The following is a 20316-nucleotide window of genomic DNA, read 5'->3' as shown; positions in this document are numbered from 1 at the left end:
GAATAGAATGGAATGGAATGGAATGTGGAATGGAATGGAATGGAATGTAGAATGGAATGCAAAGGAATATGGAATGGAATGGGATGGAACGCGGAATAGAATGTGGAATGGAATGGAATGCAACGTGAAATGGAATGTGGAATGGAATGTGGAATGGATAGTGGAATGGAACGTGGAATGGAATGGAAAGGAACGTGGAATAGATTGGAATGGAACTTGGAATGTAATATGGAATGGAATGCGGAATGTGACGTGGAACGGAATGGAATGCAACTTGGAATGGAATGTGGGAGAATGTGGAATGGAATGGATTTGACTGTGAAACGGAATGAATTGGAAAGTGGAATGGAATGGAATGGAATGTGGAATGGAATGTGGAATGCTATGTGGAATGGATCGTTTAAAGGAATGGAATGGAATGTGGAATAGAATGGACTGGAATGAAATGTGGAATGGATCATAAAATGGAATGGAATGGAATGAGCAACGGAATGGAAAGGAAAGTGTAATGGTATGGAAGGGAAAGGAAAGGAAAATGAAATAGAATGTGGAACGGAATGTGAAATGAAAAGTGGAATGGAATGTGGAACCGAATGAAATGGAACGTGGAAGACAATGGAATGGAATGTGGAATGGAATATGAAATACAACAGAATGTAATGAAGAATGGAATGTGGAATGGAATGTGGAAGGCAAAGTGGAATGGAATGGAATGGAATGTGGAATGGAACATGGAAGGAAATCGAATGGAACATGGGATGGAAAGTGGAATGGAATGTGGAATGGGATGTGGAATGCAGTGTGGAATGGAATGGAATGGAATAGGGAATGGAACATGGAATGTAACATAATGGAACTTGGAATGAAATGTGGAATGGAACGTGGAATGGAAAGTTGAATGGAACGTGGATTTGAATAGGGAACGGAATGTGGAATAGAAAGTGGAAAGGAATGTAAAATGGAAATTTGAATGGAAAAGAATGGAATGTGGAAATTAATGGAATGGAATGGGGAATGGAATGGAATGGAAGTGGACCGGAATGTTATGCAATGGAATGGAATGTGGAACGGAAGTTGGAATGGAACGTGGAATGGAGTGGAAAGTAAAGTCGAATGGAACGTGGAATGGAAGGTGGAATGAAACGTGGAAAGGAATGGAATAGAAGGTGGAAAGGAATGTGGAATGGAATGTGCAATGGAATGTGGAATGGAATGGAGTGGAATGTGGAAAGGAATGTAATCGAAGGTGGAATGGAATGCGGAAGGGAATGGATTGGAATATGGAATGGAATTTGGAAAGCAATGAAACGGAATGTGGAAGGGAATGTGGAATCGAATGTGGAATGTAATGTGGAATGGAATGGAATGGAATGTGGAAAGGAATGTGTAATGGAATGGAATGGAATGTGGAAGGGAATGTGGAATGTTATGTGGAATGGAATGTGGAATAGAATGGAATGGAATGTGAAAGGGAATGTGGAATGGAATGCAGAAACTAATGTGGAAAGCATTGGAAAGGATTGTGGAATGGAATGTCGAATGCAATGGAATGGAATGTGGAATGGAATCTGGAATGGAATGGAATGGACTGAGGAAGGGAATGTGGAATGGAATGTGGAATGTAATGTGGAATAGAATGCAATGGAAAGTGGAATGGGATGTGGAATGGAATGGAATGGAATGTCTAATGGAATGTGGAAAGGAAGGGAATGGAAAGTGGAATGCAATATGAAATAGAATGCGGAATTGAATGGAATGGAATTTTGAATTGAGTGTGGAATGGAGTGGAATGGAAAGTGGAAGGGAATATGGAATGGGGTGTGTAATGGGATGTGGAATGGAATGTGGAATGTAACGTGTAACTGAAAGTGGTATGGAATGGAATTTAATGTGGAATGGAATGTGGAATGGAATGGAATGGAATGTGGACTGTTATGTGGAATAGAATGTGTAATGGAATGTTCAATGGAAAGTGCTATGGAACAGAATGGAAAGAGGAATGAAATTTGGAATGGAATGTGGAATGTGTCGTGGAATGGAATGGAATGTGGAATGGAACGTGGAATGGAATGGAATGAAACGTGCAATGGAAAGGGCAATGGAACGTGGAATGGAAAGTAAAGGAATGTGGAAAGGATTGCAGAATGGAATTTGAAATGGATCGTGGAATGCAATGGAAAGGAAAGTGGAATGGAATGTGGAATGGAATGTGGACGGGAACGTGGAATGGAATGGAATGGAATGGAATGTGAAATGAATGTGGAATGAAATGGAATGGAATGGAATTTGGAATGGAATGTGGAAAGGAATGTGTTATGGAATGTAGAATAGGACGGAATGGAATGTGGAATGGAATGTAAAATGGAATTGTGAATGGAATGGAATGGAATGGAATGTGGCATGGAAAGTGGAATGGAATGGAATGGAATGTGGAGTAGAATGTGGAACGCAATGGAATGGAAAGGGGAATGGAATGAATGCAATGGTAAGGAATATGGCAGGCAATGGAATGGAAAATGGAATGCAATGTAAAATGGAATGGTATGAAATGTGGAATGGAACACTGGAATGGAATGTGGAATGGATCGTGGAATTGAACGTTTAATGGAATGCAATGAAATGTGGAATGAAATGGAATGGAATATGGAAATGAATGTGGAGAGGAATGGAAGCAATTCTGGAACAGAATGTGGAATGGAATGGAATGGAATGCGGAATGGAATGGAATGGAAAGCTATGGAAAGTGGAATGGAATGGAATGCAATGTGGAATGGAGTGGAATGGAATATGGAATGGAACGTGGAATGGAATGTGGAATGTTGAATTTAATGTGGAATTTAATGTCGAATGTAAAGGAATGGAATGGAAGGGAATGTGGAATGGAATGTGGAATGGAATGTCGAATGGAATGTGGAATGGAAAGTGGAATGAAATGTGGAATGGAATGGAATGGAATGTGGAATGAAATGTAGAATGGAATGGATTGGAATATGGAATAGAATGGAAAGGAATGGAATGGAATGGAATGCGGAATGGAAGGTGGAATGGAATGTGGAATGGAATGTGGAATGTAATGTGGAATGAAATGTGGAATGGAATGGATTGGAATGTGGAATGGAATGCGGAATGGACTTTAACGGAATGTGGACTGGAAAGTGGAATGGAATGTGGAATGGATTGTGTAATGGAATGTGGAATTGAACGGAAAGGAAGGCAGATTGGAATGTGGAATGGAGAGCGGAATGGAAGTTGGAAAGGAATGCAATGGAATTTTGAATGGAATGTGGAATGGAAAGTGGAATGGAATGGAATGGAACGTAGAATGCAACCTGGAATGGAACATGGAAAAGAATGTTGAATTCAACGTGGCATGGAATGTGGAATGGAATGTGCAATGGAACAGAAGAGAATGTAGAAAGGAATGTGGAATTGAGTGTGGAATGGAACGTGGAATGTAATGGAATGGAATGTGGAAAGGAACATTCAATGGAACATGGAATGGAATGCAATGGAATGTGGAATCGAAAGTGGAATGGAATGGAATGGAATGGAAAGTGGAATGATATCTGGAATGGAATGTGGAATGCAATGAAATGAATTGTGGAATGAAATGTGTTTTGTAATGGAATGGAATGTGGAATGGAATGGAATGGAATGTGGAATGGAATGTGGAACAGAATTTAATGGAAAGAGGAATGGAACTTGGAATGGAATGGAATGAATTGTGGAAAGACATGTGTTTTGTAATGGAATGGAATGTGGAATGGAAAGGACTGGAATGTGGAAAGGAATGTGGAATAGAATTTAATGGAAAGTGGAATGGAACGTGGAATGGAATGGAATGGAATGGAATGTGGAATGGAATGGAATGTGGAATGGAATGGAACAAAATGTGGAATGTAATGCTGATTGGAATGGAGTGGAATTTGGAATCTAACGGAATGGACTGCGGAATGGACTGTGGAATGGAATGTGGAATGGAATGGAATGGAATGTGGAATGGCATGTGAATTGGAATGCAATGGAATGTGGAATGGAAAGTGGAAAGAAATGCAATGGAATGAGAATGGAATGTGGAATTGAATGTGCAATGCAATTTGGAATGGAATGTGGAATGGAATGTGGAAAGGAATGTGGAATGGAGTGGAATGGACTTTGGAATGGATTATGGAATGAACTGCAATGTGGAATGGACTGCAATGTGGAAAGGAATGTGGAACGGAATGTTTAATGGAAAGTGGAAAGGCATGGAGTGGAATGTGGAATGGAATGTGGAATGGAATGTGGAATGGAATGTGGAATGGAACGGAATACAAAGTGGAATGGAATGTGGAATGGAATGTGGAAAGGAAAGTTTAATGGAATGGAATGGATTGTGGAATGGAACGTGGAATGGAATGTGCAATGGAATGTCGAATGGAATGGAATGTAATATGGATTGGAATGTGGAATGGAACGGAATGGAACGGAATGTAATGTGGAATGGAATGTGGAATGGATGTGGAATGTAATGGAATGGAGTGTGGACTACAACGAGGAATGGAAGGGAGTGGAACGTGGAATGGAACGTGAAATGGAATGTGGAATGGAACGTATAATGGAATGTGGAATGGTGTGTGGAATGGAATGGAATGGAATCTGGTGTGGAATGTGAAATGGAAATTGGAATGGAATGTGGAAAGGAGAGTGGATAGCAATGGAATGGAATGTGGACTGAAACGCGGAATGGAATGGAATGGAAGGTGGAATGGAACATGGAGTGGAAAGTGGAATGAAACGTGTAATGTAATGTGGAATGGAATGTTTAAAGGAATGGAATGGAATGTGGAATGGAATGTGGAATGGAATGTGGAATGGAATGGAATGGGATGTAGATTGAAATGTGGAATTGAATGCGTAATGGAATGTCGAATGGAGTGCGGAACGGAACATGTAATGGAACATGGAATGGAACGTGGAATGGGATGTTCAATGGAATATGGAATGGAAAGTTGAATGGAATGGAATGGATCGTGGAATTAAACCTGGAAAGTAATGTAATGGAATGTGCAATGGAACGTAGAATGGAACTTGGAATGGAATGTGGATTGGAACGTGGAATGTAATGTGGAATGGAATGTGGAATGGAATGTGGAGTGGAATGGAATGGAATGTAATCTGGAATGGAATGTGGAATTTAATGTGGAATGGAATGTGGAATGGAATGGAATGGGATGTAGATTGAAATGTGGAACGGAATGCGTAATGGAATGTCGAGTGGAGTGTGGAATGGAACGTGGAATGGAACATGGAATGGAACGTGGAATGGGATGTTCAATGGAATATGGAATGGAATGTTGAATGGAATGGAATGGAACGTGGAATTGAACGTGGAAAGGAACGTAATGGAATGTGCAATGGAATGTAGAATGGAACGTGGAAAGGAATGTGGATTGGAACGTGGAATGTAATGTGGAATGGAATGTAGAGTGGAATGGAATGGAATGGAATGTGTAATGGAAAGTGCAATGTATGGAGGAATTGAATGTGGAATGGAATGTAGAATGGAATGTGGAAAGGAAAGTGGAATATAATGCAATGGAATGTGGACTGAAACGAGAAATGGAATAGAATCGAAGGTGGAATGAAACGTGTAATGGAATGTGGAAAGGAACGTGGAATGGAAAGTGGAATGGAATGTGGAATGGAATGGAGTGGAATCTGGAATGGAATGTGGAATGGAATGTGGGATGGAATGTGAAATGGAATGTGTAATGGAATGTGGAAAAGAAAGTGGAATGTAATGTAATGGAAGGTGGACTGAAAAGAGGAATGGAAAGGAATGGAAGGTGGAATGGAACGTGGAATGGACCATGGAATGGAATGTGGAATGGATGTGGAATGGAATGGAATAGAATCTGTAATGGAATGTGGAATGGAATGTGGAATGGAATGGAATGGGATGTAGAATGAAATGTGTAATGGAAAGTGGAATGGAAGGGAATCGGATGTAGAATGAAATGTGGAATTGAATGTGGAATGGAATGTGGAATGGAATGTCGCATGGAGTGTGTAATGGAATGTGGAATGGAGCGCAATGGAAAGTCGAATGGAACGTGGAATGGAATGTGGAACGGAACTAAAAAGGTAAGGGAATGGAATTTGGAATGGAACGTGGAATGGAATGGAGAAGAACATGGAAAGGAACGTGGAATGGAACGTGGAACAGAATGGAATGGAAACTGGAATGTAATGTGGAATGGAATGTGGAAATGAATGGAATGTTGAAAAGAATGGAGTGGAAAATTTAATGGAATGCAAGGGAATGTGGAATGGAATGGAATGGAATGTGATATGGAATGAGGAATGGAATGTGTAATGGAATGGAATGGAAAGTGGAATAGAATGGAATGAAACGTGGATTGGAATGTGGAATGGAATGGAATGGAATGTGAAATGGAATTGAATGGAATGTGGAATGAAATAGAAATGAATGTGGAATGAAATTGAATGGAGTGCAATGGAATGTGGAGTGGAATGTGGAATCGAATGGAATGGAGTTTGGAATGGATTTTGGAATGGAATAGAATGGAATGTGGCATGGAATGTGGAATGGAATGGAATGGAATGTGGAATGGAAAGTGGAATGGATTGGAATGGAATGTGGAATGCAATGTGGAATGGAATGTGGAATGGAACGTAATGTAACATGCAATGGACTGTGGAATAGAATGCGGAAATGTAAGTGGAAGGGAATGGAATGGAACGTGGAATGGAACGAGGAATGCAATGGAATGGGATGTTGAATGAAATGGAATGGAATGTGGAAAGGAATGTGGAATGAATTTGAACGGAATATGAAATGGAATATGTAATGGAATGGAATGGAACGTGGAAACTAACATGAAATGGAATGGAATGAAAGGTGGAATGGAATGTGGAATATAATGTGGAATGTAATGTGGAATGGAATGGACTGGAATGTGGAATGCAATGGAGAAGAATGTTGAAAGGAATGTGGAATGGAATGCAATGGAATGAGGAATGGAACATAATGTAATGTGGAATGGAATGAGAAATGGAACGTGGAATGGAACGGAATGCAATGTGGAATGGAGTGTGGAATGGAATGGAATGGAATGTTGAATGGAATGGAACGGAATGTGGAATGGAATGTGGAATGGAATCTGGAATGGAAAGCAATGCAATGTGGAATGGAATGAGGAATGGAATGTGGAATGGAAAGGAATGTAATGTGGAATGGAATGTGGAAAGGAAAGTGGAATTTAACAGAATGGAATGTGGAATGGAACGTGCATTGGAATGGAATGTGGAATGGAATGTGGCAACGAATGTGTAATCGATTGGAATGGCATGTGGAATCGAATGGAAGGGAATGTGGAATGAAACGGAATAGAACGTGGAATACAATATGGAATGGAATGTGGAATGGAATGTGAAATGGAACGGAATGGAATGGAATGTGGAATGGAATGGAATGCCATGTGGAATGGAATGGAATGGAATTGAATGGAATAGAATGGAACTTGGAATGGAACGTGGAATGGAAAGTGGAATGGAATGTGGAATGGAATGGAATGGAATGTGGAATGGAATGTAGAATGAAATGGAATGGAAAGCGGAATGGAATGTGGAATGGAACGTGCAAAGGAAGGTGGAATAGAACGTCGAATGTAATGGAATGGATTGTGGAATGGAGAGGAATGGAATGTGGAATGGAACGTCGAATTGAATGGAATGGAATGCAATGGAATGTGGAATGGAATGTGTAATGCAATGTGGAATGGAATGTGGAATGGAATGTGAAATGGAATGTGGAAAGTAATGTGGAATGGAATGGAATGGACTTTGGAATCGAATGTGGAATGGAATGGAATGGAACGTGGGATGGAATGGAATGGAATGTGAAATGGATCTTGGAATGGTTTGGAACAGAACGCGCAATGGAATATGGAATGGAACGTGGAATGTACTGTGGAATGGAAGTTGGAAAGGAATGTGCAATGGAATGTGGAATGGAAAGTGGAATGGAATGGAATGGAATATGGAATGGAACGTGGAACAGAATGAAATGCCCCGTGGAATGGAATGTGGAATGGAACATGGAATGGAATGGAATGGAACGTGGAATGGAATGGGATAGAATGTGGAGTGGAATGGAATGGAATGTGGAATGGAATGTGAAATGGAATGTGGAATGGAATGTGGAATAGAATGAGAAATGGAACGTGGAATGTAATGGAATGGAACTTGTAATGGAAGGTGGAATGGAATGTAGAATTGAATGGAATGGAATGTGAAATGGAAAGTGGAATGGAATTCGGAATGGAATACAATGGAATGTGGAATGGAACGGAATGTTATGTGGAATGCATTGTGGAATGGACTGTGGAAGTGAATGTCAAATGGACCGGTTTGGAATGTGCAATAGAACGTGTAATGGAGTGTCGAATGTAATGTGGAATGGAACGGAATGGAATGTTGAATTGATTTTGGAATGTAACGTGCTTTGGAATGTGGAGTGGAATGTGGAATGGAATGGAAAGGTATGACGAATTTAATGTGGAAGGGAATTTGGAAGAGAATGGAATGGAATGTGGAATGGAATGGAATGGAGTGTGGAATGGAATGTGGAATGCAACGGAAGGGAATCTGGAATGGAATGTGGAATGGAACGGAATGGAATCTGGAATGCAATGTGGAATGGAACAGAATGGAATGTGGAATTGAATGTGGAATGGAGTGTGGAATGGAATGTGGAATAGATTGGAATAGAATGAGGAATGGAAGGTGGAATGGAATGTGAAATGCAATGTGGAATGGAGTGTGGAATGGAGTGTCGAATGGAAAGTGGAATGGAACGGAATGGAGTTTGCAATGGAATGTGGAATGTAACTGAATGGCATGGGAAATGGAGTGTGGAATGGAGTATGGAATGGAATGTGGAGTGGAATGGAAAGGAAAGTGGAATGGAATGTGCAATGCACGGTGGAATGGAAAGTGGAATGGGACGAAATGGAATGTGGAATTGAAGGTGGAATGGAGGGTGGAACGGAGTGTGGAACGAAATGTGGAATGGAAAGCAATGGAATGTGGAATGGAATGTGGAAAAAATGTGGAATGGAATGGACTAGATTGTGGAATGGAATGGAATGGAATGGTAAGGAGTTTGGAATGGAAAGGAATGGAATGTGGAATGAAACGTGGAGAGGAACATGGAAGGGAACGTCGAATGGGAACTGGAATGAAAGGTGGAATTGAATGGAAGGGAAAGTGTAATTTAATGTCACATGGAATGGAATGGAAAGTGTAATGGAATGTGGGATGGAATGGAATGGAATGTGCAATGGAATGTGGAAAGGAACGTGGAATAGAATGTGGAATGCAATGTGGAATGGAATGTGAAATGTAATTGAATGGAATGTGGAATGGAATAGAATGGAATGTGGAATGCAATGGAATGGAATGGAATGTGAAATTGAATGAAATGGAATGTGGAATGGAATAGAATGGAACGTGGAATGCAATGTCGAATGGAATTTGGAATGGAAAGTGGAATGGAATGGAATGGAATGTAGAATGGAATGGAAAGGAATGTGGTTTGGAATGGAATGGAACATGGAATAGAATGGAATGCAGTGGAATGTGTAATGGAATGTGTAATGGAATGGAATGGAAAGTGGGATGGAATGCAATGGAACGTGGAACGGAATGGAAAGGAATGTGTAACCGAATGGAACGTGGAATGGAATGCAATTGAATGTGGATTGGAATGGAACGGAATGTGTAATGGAATACAATGGAATGGAATGGAAAGTGAAATGGAATGAGAATGGAATGTGAAATGCAATGTGGAATGGAATGTGGAATGGAAAGTGGAATGGAATGTAATGGTAATTGGAATGAAATGGATGGATCGTGGACTGCAACGTGGAATGCATCGTGTAAGGGAACGTGTAATGTAGTGAAACGTGGGATGCAATAGAATGGAATGTGGAATGGAATTTGAAATGGAATGTGGAATGAAATGCTGAATGGATTGTGGAATTTAATGGAATGGAATGGAATATGGAATGGAATAGTATTGAATGCGGAATGAAACGTGGAAAGGAACGTGGAATGGAACGTGGAATGGAACATGGAATGTAATGTGGAATGGAATGGAATTTAACGTGGAATGCAATGTGGCATGGAATTGAATGGAATGTGGAATGGAATGTAGAATTGAATGTAGAAGGAAAGTGGAATGGATTGGAATGGAATGTGGTATGGAAAGGAATAGAATGTGAAATGGAATGTGAAATGGAATGTGGAACGCAATGTGGAATGTCATGTGGAATTGAACATGGAAGGGAATGGAATGGAACATGTAATGGAATGTAAAATGGAAAGGAATGGAATTTGGAATGGAAACTGGAATGGAATGCGGAATATAATGGAATCGAATGGGGAATGGAATGTGGAATGGAATGTGGAAAGGAAAGTGGAATGGAATGCTGAATGGAATGATTAATGGAAAGGGGAATGAAATGGAATGGAATGTCAAATGGAATGTGGAATGAAATGTGGAATGGAATGTTTAATGGAACGGAAGTAGTGTTTAATGGAATCTGGAATGGAATGTGGAAAGGAAACTGAAATGGAATGGAATGGAATGTGGAATAGAACGTGGAATGGAAAAGAATGCTAAGTGGAAAGGAACGTGGAATGGAACGGAGAATGCAAAGTGGAATGGGATGTGGAATGGAATGGAATGAAATGTGAAATGGAATGTGGAATGGAATGTGGAATGGAATGTGGAAAGGAAAGTGGAATGAAATGGAATGGAATGTGGAATGGAACGTGGAATGGAATGAGCAACGGAATATGAATTGGAATGGAATGCAATGTGGAATGGAATGGGAATGGAAAAGAAAGTAGTGTGGAATGGAATGTGGAATGGAATGTGGAAAGGAAAGTGGAATGTAATGTAATGGAATGTGGACTGAAACGAGAAATGGAATAGAACGGAAGGTGGAATGGAACGTGGAATGGAATGTGGAATGGAACGTGGAACGGAATGTGGAATGGAATGGGGAATGGAATGGAATGGAATCTGGAATGGAATGTGGAATGGAATGTGGAATGGTATGTGAAATTGAATGTGTAATGGAATGTGGAAAGGAAAGTGGAATGTAATTGAATGGAAGGTGGACTGAAACGAGGAATGGAATGGAATGGAAGGTAGAATAGAACGTGCAATGTATGGTGGAATTGAATGTGGAATGGAACGTGGAATGGAACGTGAAATGGAATGTGGAATGGAATGTGGAACGGAATATGGAATGGAACGTGATATTGAATGGAATGGAATGTTGAATGGAACGTGGAATGGAATGGAATGGAATGTGGAATATAATGGAATGGAATGTGGAATGGGATCTGGAAAGGAAAGTGGAATGAAATGGAATGGAATGTGGAAAGGAACGTGGAATGGAATGTGCAATGGAATATGGATTGGAATGGAATGGAATGTGGAACGGAATGGGAATGGAACGGAAAGAAGTGTGGAATGGAACGTGGAATGGAACGTAGAAAGGAAAGTGGAATGAAATGCAATGGAATGTGGACTGAAACGAGAAACGGAATAGAATGGAAGGTGGAATGGAACGTGGAATGGAACGTGGAATGCAACGAGGAATGGAATGTGGATTGGAATGCGGAATGGAATGAAATGGAATCTGGAATGGAATGTGGAATGGAATGTGGAATGCAATGTGAAAAGGAATGTGTAATGGAAAGTGGAAAGGAAAGTGGAATGTAGCGGAATGGAAGGTGGACTGAAACGAGGAATGGAATGCAATGGAAGGTGGAATGGAACGTGGAATGGAACTTGGAATGGAATGTGGAATGGAATGTGGGATGGAATGTGGGATGGAATGTTGAATGGATTGTGGAATGGAATGGAATGGTATATAGAATGAAATGTGGATTGGAATGTGGAAGGGAAGGGAATGGATTGTGGAATGGAATGGAATGGTATGTATAATGAAATGTGGAATGGAATGTGGAAGGGAAGGGAATGGATTGTGGAATGGAATGGAATGGAATGTGGAATGGAATGGGGAATGGAATGCGGCGGAATGGGGAATGGAATGTGGAATGTAAGGGAATGGAACGTGGAATGCAATGTGGCATGTATAGTGGAATGCAATGGTTTGGAATGTGGAATGGAATGTGGAATGGAACGGAAAGGAACGTGGAACGGAAAGTTTAGTGGAATGTGCTTTGGAACGTGGTATGGAATGTGGAATGGAATGGAATGGAATTGAATGTGGAATGGAATGGAATGGAATGTGTAATGGAAAGTGAAATTGAATGTGGAATGGAATGTTGAATGGAATGCAACGGAATGTGGAATGGAATGTGGAAGTGAACATGGAATGGAGTGGAATGGAATTTGGAATAGAATAGGGAAAAGAATGTGGAATGGAATGTGGAATGGAAAGGAATGGAATCGAATGTGGAAAGGAATGTGGAAGATTCTGTGGAATGGGATGTGGAATGGATTTGAATGGAAAGAGAAATGGAATGGATTTGAATATGGAAAAAATGTGGCAGGGAATGCAATGAAATGTGGAATGGAACGGAATGGAATGTGGAGTAGGATATGGAATGGAAAGTAGAAAGGAATGGAATGCAATGTGGAATGGAATGTGGAATGGAGTGAGGAATGGAAGGTGGAATGGAACAGAATGGATTGTGGAATGCAACGTGGAAAGGATTGTGCAATGCAATGTGGAATGGAATGGAATGGAATGTGGAATGGAACATGGAATGAAATGTGGAATGCAATGTGGAATGGAAAGTGGAATGTATTGGAATTGAACGTTAAATTGCATGGAAGGGAAAGCAGAATGGAACGTGGAATTGAATGGAATGGGACATGGAAAGGAACACGGAACAGAACGTCAAAGGGAATGGAATGGAACATGGAATGGAATGTGGAATGAAATGTGTAAAATTTGTAATTTGGAAAGAAATGGAATGGAATGTGGAATGGAAGGGAATGGAAAGTGAAATGGAACGTGGATTGGAATATGGAACAGAATGGAATGGAACGTTTAATGGAATGGAATGGAACGTGGAAAGAAATGTGGAATGGAAAGAGGAATGGAATGTCGGTTGGAATGGAATGCAACGTTGAATGCAATGGAATGGAAAGTGGAACGGACTGTGGAATGGAATCGAATGGAAAGTGGAATGGAATGTGGAATGGTATGTGGAATGGAAAGTTGAATGGAATGTGGAATAGAATGTAATGCAATGGAATTTATTGTGGAATGGAATGTGGAATGGAATGTGGAATGGAAAATGTAATGGAACGGAAAGGAATGTGGAATGCAATGTGGAATGAAATATGGAATGGGACGTGGAATGCAATGGAATGGAATGTGGAAAGGAACTTGTAATGGTTTGGAAAACAATGCGCAATGGAACGTGGGATGGAAAATGGAAAGGAACATGGAATGGAATGTTTAAAGGAACATGGAAGGGAATGTGCAATGGAATGTGGAATGGAAGGTGGAAAGGTACGTGGAAGGGAATGTGGAATGGAATGTGGAATGGAACGTGGAATGGAATGGAAGGAAACGTGGAATGGAATGGGATGGAATGTGGAATGGAATGGGATGGAATGTTGAATGGAATGGAATGGAATGTGGAATGGAATGGAATGTGGAATGGAATGCAATGGAATGTGGAATGGAATGGAATGGAATGTGGAAAAGAATGGAATGGAACTTGAATAGAATGTGTAATGGAATGTGGAAAGGAATGGAATGGAAAGTGGAATGCAATGGCATGGAATGTGGAATAGAAGGGAATGGAATGGAATGCGGAATGGAACAGAATGGAATGTGTAATGCAATGGAATGGAACGGAATGAGGAATTGAATGGAATGGAATGTGGAATGGAATGGTTTAAAATGTGGAATGCAACGGAATGGAACGTGGAATAGAATGTGGAATGGAATGTGGAAAGTAATGTGGAATGTAATTGAATGGAATTTGGAATAAAGTGGAATGGAATGTGGAACAGAATGGAATTGAATGAAATGAGGAATAGAATGGAAAGCAACGGAATGGAATACGGAATGTAATGGAATGGAATGTGGAAACCAATATAATGGAATGGAATCTGAAATTGAATGGAATGGATTGTGGAATGGAAAGGAATGGAAAGTGGAATGGAAAGGAATGGAACGTAAAAGGGAATGTGGAATGGTATTTAGAATGGAATGGAATGGGATGTGGAATGGAATGTAATGGATTGTGGAATGGAATGGAATGGAATAGAATGTGGAATGGATTGTAAAGGATTGTGGAATAGAATGGAATGGAATGGAATGAGTAATGTAATGCGGAATGGAATGTGGAATGGAATGGAATGGAATGTGGAATGGAACAGAATGGAATGTGAAACGGAATGTAACATGGAATGAAATGGAATGGAATGTGGATTGGAATGGAATGGAACGTGTAATTGAATGTAGTGAGATTGAATGGAAAGTGAATTGGAATTTGGAATGGAATGTGAAATGGAATGCGGAATGGAATGTGGAATCGAAAGTGGAATGCATTGTGGAAAGGAATGTGGAATGGAACGGAATGGAATGTAGAACGGAGTGTGGAATGGAAAGTGGAATGGAACGGCATGGAAAGTGCAATTGAATGTGGAATGGAATGTGGAATGGAATGTTGAAAGGAGTGTGGGATGGAATGTGGAATGGAACGGAATGGAGTGTGGGAAAAAATGTGGAATGGAACGGAATGTAATTTGGAATGTAATGTAGCATGGAAAGTGAAATGGAGTGGAATTGAATGTAGAATTGAACGTGCAATGGAATGTAATGAGTCATCGAATGGAAAGTGGAATGGAACGTGGAATGGAATAGAATGCAACGTGAAATGGAATGTGGAATTGAATGTGGAAAGCAATGGAATGGAATGTAGAATGGAATGGAATAGGGAATGGAAAGGAATGGAATGTGAATTGGAATGTGGAATGGGATGTGAAATGGAAAAGGGAATTGAACGTGGTATAAAATGGATGTAACGTGGAATGAAATGGAATGAAACGAGGAATGGAACGTGCAATGCAACGTGGACAGCAAAGTGGAATGGAAGGTGGAATGCAATGAAATGCAATGTGGAATGGAGAGGAAGGCAATGTGGAATCAAATGTGGAATGGAATGCAATGGAATATGGAATGGAATGAGGAACGGAATGTGGAATGGAATGGAATGGAATGTGGAATGGAACGGAATGGAGCGTGGAATTGAATGGAATGGAACGGAATGGGAAATGGAAAGTGGAATGGAAAGTTTAATGGCGTGAAATGGAACGTAGAATGCAATAGAATGGAATGTGGAATGGAATGGAATGGAACATGGAATGGAAGGTGGAATGGAACGTGGAATGGAGTGAGGAATGGAATGTGGAATGGAAAGGAATGCAACGTGGAATGGAATCTGGAACGGAATTTAAAGGAATGTTCAAAGGAATATGGAAGAGAATGTGGAAGGGAATGTGGAATGGAATGCACTAGAATGTGGAATTGAATGTGAAATGGAAAGTGGAAAGGAATGGAATGGAAAGTGGAATGGAATGGAAAGGAACGCAGAATGGAATGTGGAATGGAATGGAAAGGAATGTGGAATGAAATGTAGAATGGATTGTGGAATGGAATGGAATGGAATGGAATGTGAAATGGAATGTAGAATGGAATATGAAATGGAACGTGGAATGAAATGTGAAATGGAACGTTCAATGGAATGTGGAATGGAATGAAATGGAACGTGGAATGGAACGTGGAATGGAAAGTGGAATGAAATGAAATGGAATGGAGAGTGGAATGGAATGTGCAATGGAATGGAATGTGGAATGGAATTTGCAATGGAATGGAATGGAATGTGCAAAGGAATGTGGAATGGAATGTGGAAAGGAATGCAGTGGTATGTCAAAAGGAATGCTGAATGGAATGTGAAATGGAATGTGGAAAGAAATGTCGAATGGAATGGAATGGAACGTAGAAAGGAATAGAATGGAACATAGAATGGATCGTGCAATGGAACGCGGAAAGGAATGTGGCATGGAATGCAATGGAATGTGGAATGGAATGTGGAATGGAATGGAATGGAATGGAATGGAAAGGATTGTGGAATGCAATGTGAAGTCCAACCTGGAATGGAATGGAATGTAATGGGGAATGGAACGTGGAATTTAACTGAATGGACCTTGGAATGGAACGTAGAATGGAATGCAATGGAATGTGGAATGGAATGGAATGAAATGTGGAAAGGAATGGAATGGATTGTGGAATGTAAAGTGGAATGCGATGGAATGGAATGGGGAATGGAATGGAAAGGAATGTTAAATTGAATGCGGAATGGAATGTGAAATGGAAAGTAGAATGGAATGCAATGCAATGTGGAATGGAATGGAATGGAATGTGGAATGTATAGTGGAATGTAATGGAATGGGATGGGGAATGGAATGGAATAGAATATGTAATGGAATGTGGAAAGGAATGTAAAATGGAATGGAATGCAATGTGGAATTCAATGGAATACAATGTGGAGTGAAATGCGGAACGAAATGTGGAATGGAATGTGGAATGGAACGCAAAAAGGAATGTGGAATGGACTGTGAAATGGAATGTGGAATGGAATGGAAGGGAATGTGGAACGGAATGTGGAACGGTATGTGGAAAGGAATGTGGAATGGAATGTGGAAATTAATATGGAATGGAACGGAATAGAATGTGAAATTGAATGGAATGGAATGTGGAATGGAAGGTGTAATGGAATGGAATGCAATGTGGAATTTAATGTGGAATGGTAGGCAATGCAATGGGGAACGGAATGTGGAATGAAACGTAAAAATGGAATAGAATGGAATGTGGAATGGAATGGAGTGGAATTCTATGGAATATGAAATGGAATGGAATGGAATGTGGAATGGAATGGAATGGAAAGTGGAATGGAATGTGGAATGGAATGGTATGGAATGTTGAATGGAATGGAATGGAATGTGCAATGGAATGGAATTAAATGAACGTGGAATGGAACGTGGAATGGAACGCGTAATGAAACGTGCAATGGAAATTGGAAAGGAAAGTGGAATGGAACGTAGAATGGAATGACAATGGAATGGAAGGGAATGGAATGTGGAATGGAAGGGAATGGGATGTGGAAAGGAATAGAATGGAATGTGGAATGTATAGTGGAATGTAATGGAATGGGATGGGGAATGGAATGGAATAGAATATGAAATGGAATGTGGAAAGGAATGTAAAATGGAATGGAATGCAATGTGGAATTCAATGGAATACAATGTGGAGTGCAATGCGGAACGAAATGTGGAATGGAATGTGGAATGGAACGCAAAAAGGAATGTGGAATGGACTGTGAAATGGAATGTGGAATGGAATGGAAAGGAATGTGGAACGGAATGTGGAACGGTATGTGGAAAGGAATGTGGAATGGAATGTGGAAATTAATATGGAATGGAACGGAATAGAATGTGAAATTGAATGGAATGGAATGTGGAATGGAATGTGTAATGGAATGGAATGCAATGTGGAATTTAATGTGGAATGGTACGCAAGGCAATGGGGAACGGAATGTGGAATGAAACGTAAAAATGGAATAGAATGGAATGTGGAATGGAATGGAGTGGAATTCTATGGAATATGAAATGGAATGGAATAGAATGTGGAATGGAATGGAATGGAAAGTGGAATGGAATGTGGAATGGAATGGTATGGAATGTTGAATGGAATGGAATGGAATGTGCAATGGAATGGAATTAAATGAACGTGGAATGGAACGTGGAATGGAACGCGTAATGAAACGTGCAATGGAAATTGGAAAGGAAAGTGGAATGGAACGTAGAATGGAATGACAATGGAATGGAAGGGAATGGAATGTGGAATGGAAGGGAATGGGATGTGGAATGCAATGGAATGGAAAGGATTGCAATGTGGAATGCAGTGGAAATGAATGTGGAATGGAATGGAATGGAAATGAATGTGGAATTGAATGGAATGGAAAGGAATGTGGAATGGAATGTGGAGTGGAATATGGAACGGAATTTAATGGAATGTGGAATGGAAAGGAATGGAATGTGGAATGGAATGCATTGGATTGTGGAATGGAATGGACGGTGAAATGGAATGGAATTGAATGTGGAATGTGAAATGGATTGTAGAATGGAATGTGGAATGGAATGTGAAATGGAATGGGGAATGGAATGTGAAATTGAATGTGGAATGAAACGTTCAACGGAAAGAAATGGAGCATGGAATTGAATGGAATGGAACGTGGAATTTAATGGAATGAAACGTGGAATGGAAAGTGGAAAGGAATGGAATGGAATGTGGAAAGGAAGGGAATGGAATGTGGAATGGAATGGAATGGAATGTTGAACGGAATGGAATGTAATGTGGAATGGAATGTTGAATGGAATGCGGAATGGAATGGAATGCAATGTGGAATGGAATGGAATGGAATGGAATGTGGAATGGAATGGAATGGAACGTGGGACGGAATGTGGAATGGAACATGTAATGGAAAATGCAATGGAACGTGGAATGGGACGTAGAATGGATTGAGTAATGGAATGGAATGGAATGTGAAATGGAAGGGAAAGGAATGCCGAATAGAATGTGGAATAGAATGTGTCATGTAATGTGGAATGGAATGGAATGGAAAGTGGAATGGAATGAAACGGAATGGAATGCGGAATGGAATGGAATTCAATGTGAAATGGAATGGAATGGAATGTGGAATGGAATGTGGAATGGAATGCAATGGATTGAGAATTGAATGTGAAATGGGATGTAAGGGAAAGTGGAATGGAATGTGGAATGGAATGTGAAATGGAACGGAAAGGAATCTGGAACGGAATGTGGAATGGAATGTGCAATGGAATGTGGAATGGAATGGAATGGAATGTGGAGTGGATTGTGCAATGGAATGTGGAAAGTAACGGAATGGAATTTGGAAGGGAATGTGGAATGGAACGTGAAATGGAACGTGGAATGGAAGGTGGAATGGAATGGAATGGAATGGAATTTAAAGTGAAATGGAATGTGGAAGGGAATGTGGAAAGGAATGAATTGGAATGTGGAATGAAATGGAATGGAATGGAAAGAAATGGAATGGAATGGAAAGTGGGATGCAACATGGAATGGAATGTGGAATAGAATGGAATCAAGATTTGAATAGAATGTGGAATGGAATGCAATGGAAAGTTGAATTGAATGGAAAGGAATGTGGAGTGCAATGGAATGGAATGTGGAATGGAATGGAATGGAATGTCGAATGGTATGTGGAATGGAATGGAATGGAATGGAATGTGGAATAGAGTGTGGAATTGATGGAGTGGAATGTGCAATGGAAAGGAATGGAGTGTGCAATGAAATGTGCAATGGAACGAAATGGAATGTAATGTGGAACAGAATGTGGAAAGGAATGGAATGGAATGTGGAATGCAAAATGGAATGGAATGGAATAGAATGAGGAATGGAATGTGGAATGGAATGTGGAATGGAATGTGGAATGGAATGGAATGGAATGTGGAAAGGAATGTGGAATTGAATGGAATCAAATGTGGAATGGAATGTGGAATAGAATGTAATGGAATGCGGAATGGAATGGAATGGAATGAGGAATGGAATGGAATGGAATTTGGAATGGAACGGAATGGAACACGGAATGGAACGTGGAATGGAATGTGGAATGGAACGTGGAATGTAATGGTATGTGGAATGGAATGGAATAGAATGCGAAATGGAATGGAATTGAATGCAATAAAAGAATGGAATGGAGTGTGGAATGGAATGGAATGGAATATGGAATGAAATGGAATGGAATGAAATGTGGAATGGAATGGAATAGAATACAGTGGAACGGAATGTGGAATGGAATGCAATGTGGAATGGAATAGAATGTGGAATGGAATGAAATGGAATGGAATGAAATGGAATGGAATGTGGAATAGATTGGAATGGAATGTGGAATGGGATGGAATGGAATGGAATGGAATGGAATGTGAAATGGAATGGAATGCAATGTGGAATGCAACAGAATGTGGAATGGAATGGAATGGAATGCGGAATGAAATCGAATAGAATGTGGAATGGATTAGAATGGAACGTGGAATGCAATGGAGAGGAATGTGGAATGGAGTGGAATGGAATATCCAATGGAATGTAGATTGGAATGGAATTGAATTTGGAATGGAATGTGGAATGGAATGGAAAGGATTGT

Source organism: Pongo pygmaeus, chromosome 14 (assembly GCF_028885625.2).
Source record: "Pongo pygmaeus isolate AG05252 chromosome 14, NHGRI_mPonPyg2-v2.0_pri, whole genome shotgun sequence".
Taxonomy (NCBI): domain Eukaryota; kingdom Metazoa; phylum Chordata; class Mammalia; order Primates; family Hominidae; genus Pongo; species Pongo pygmaeus.
This window is presented reverse-complemented; position numbering follows the sequence as displayed.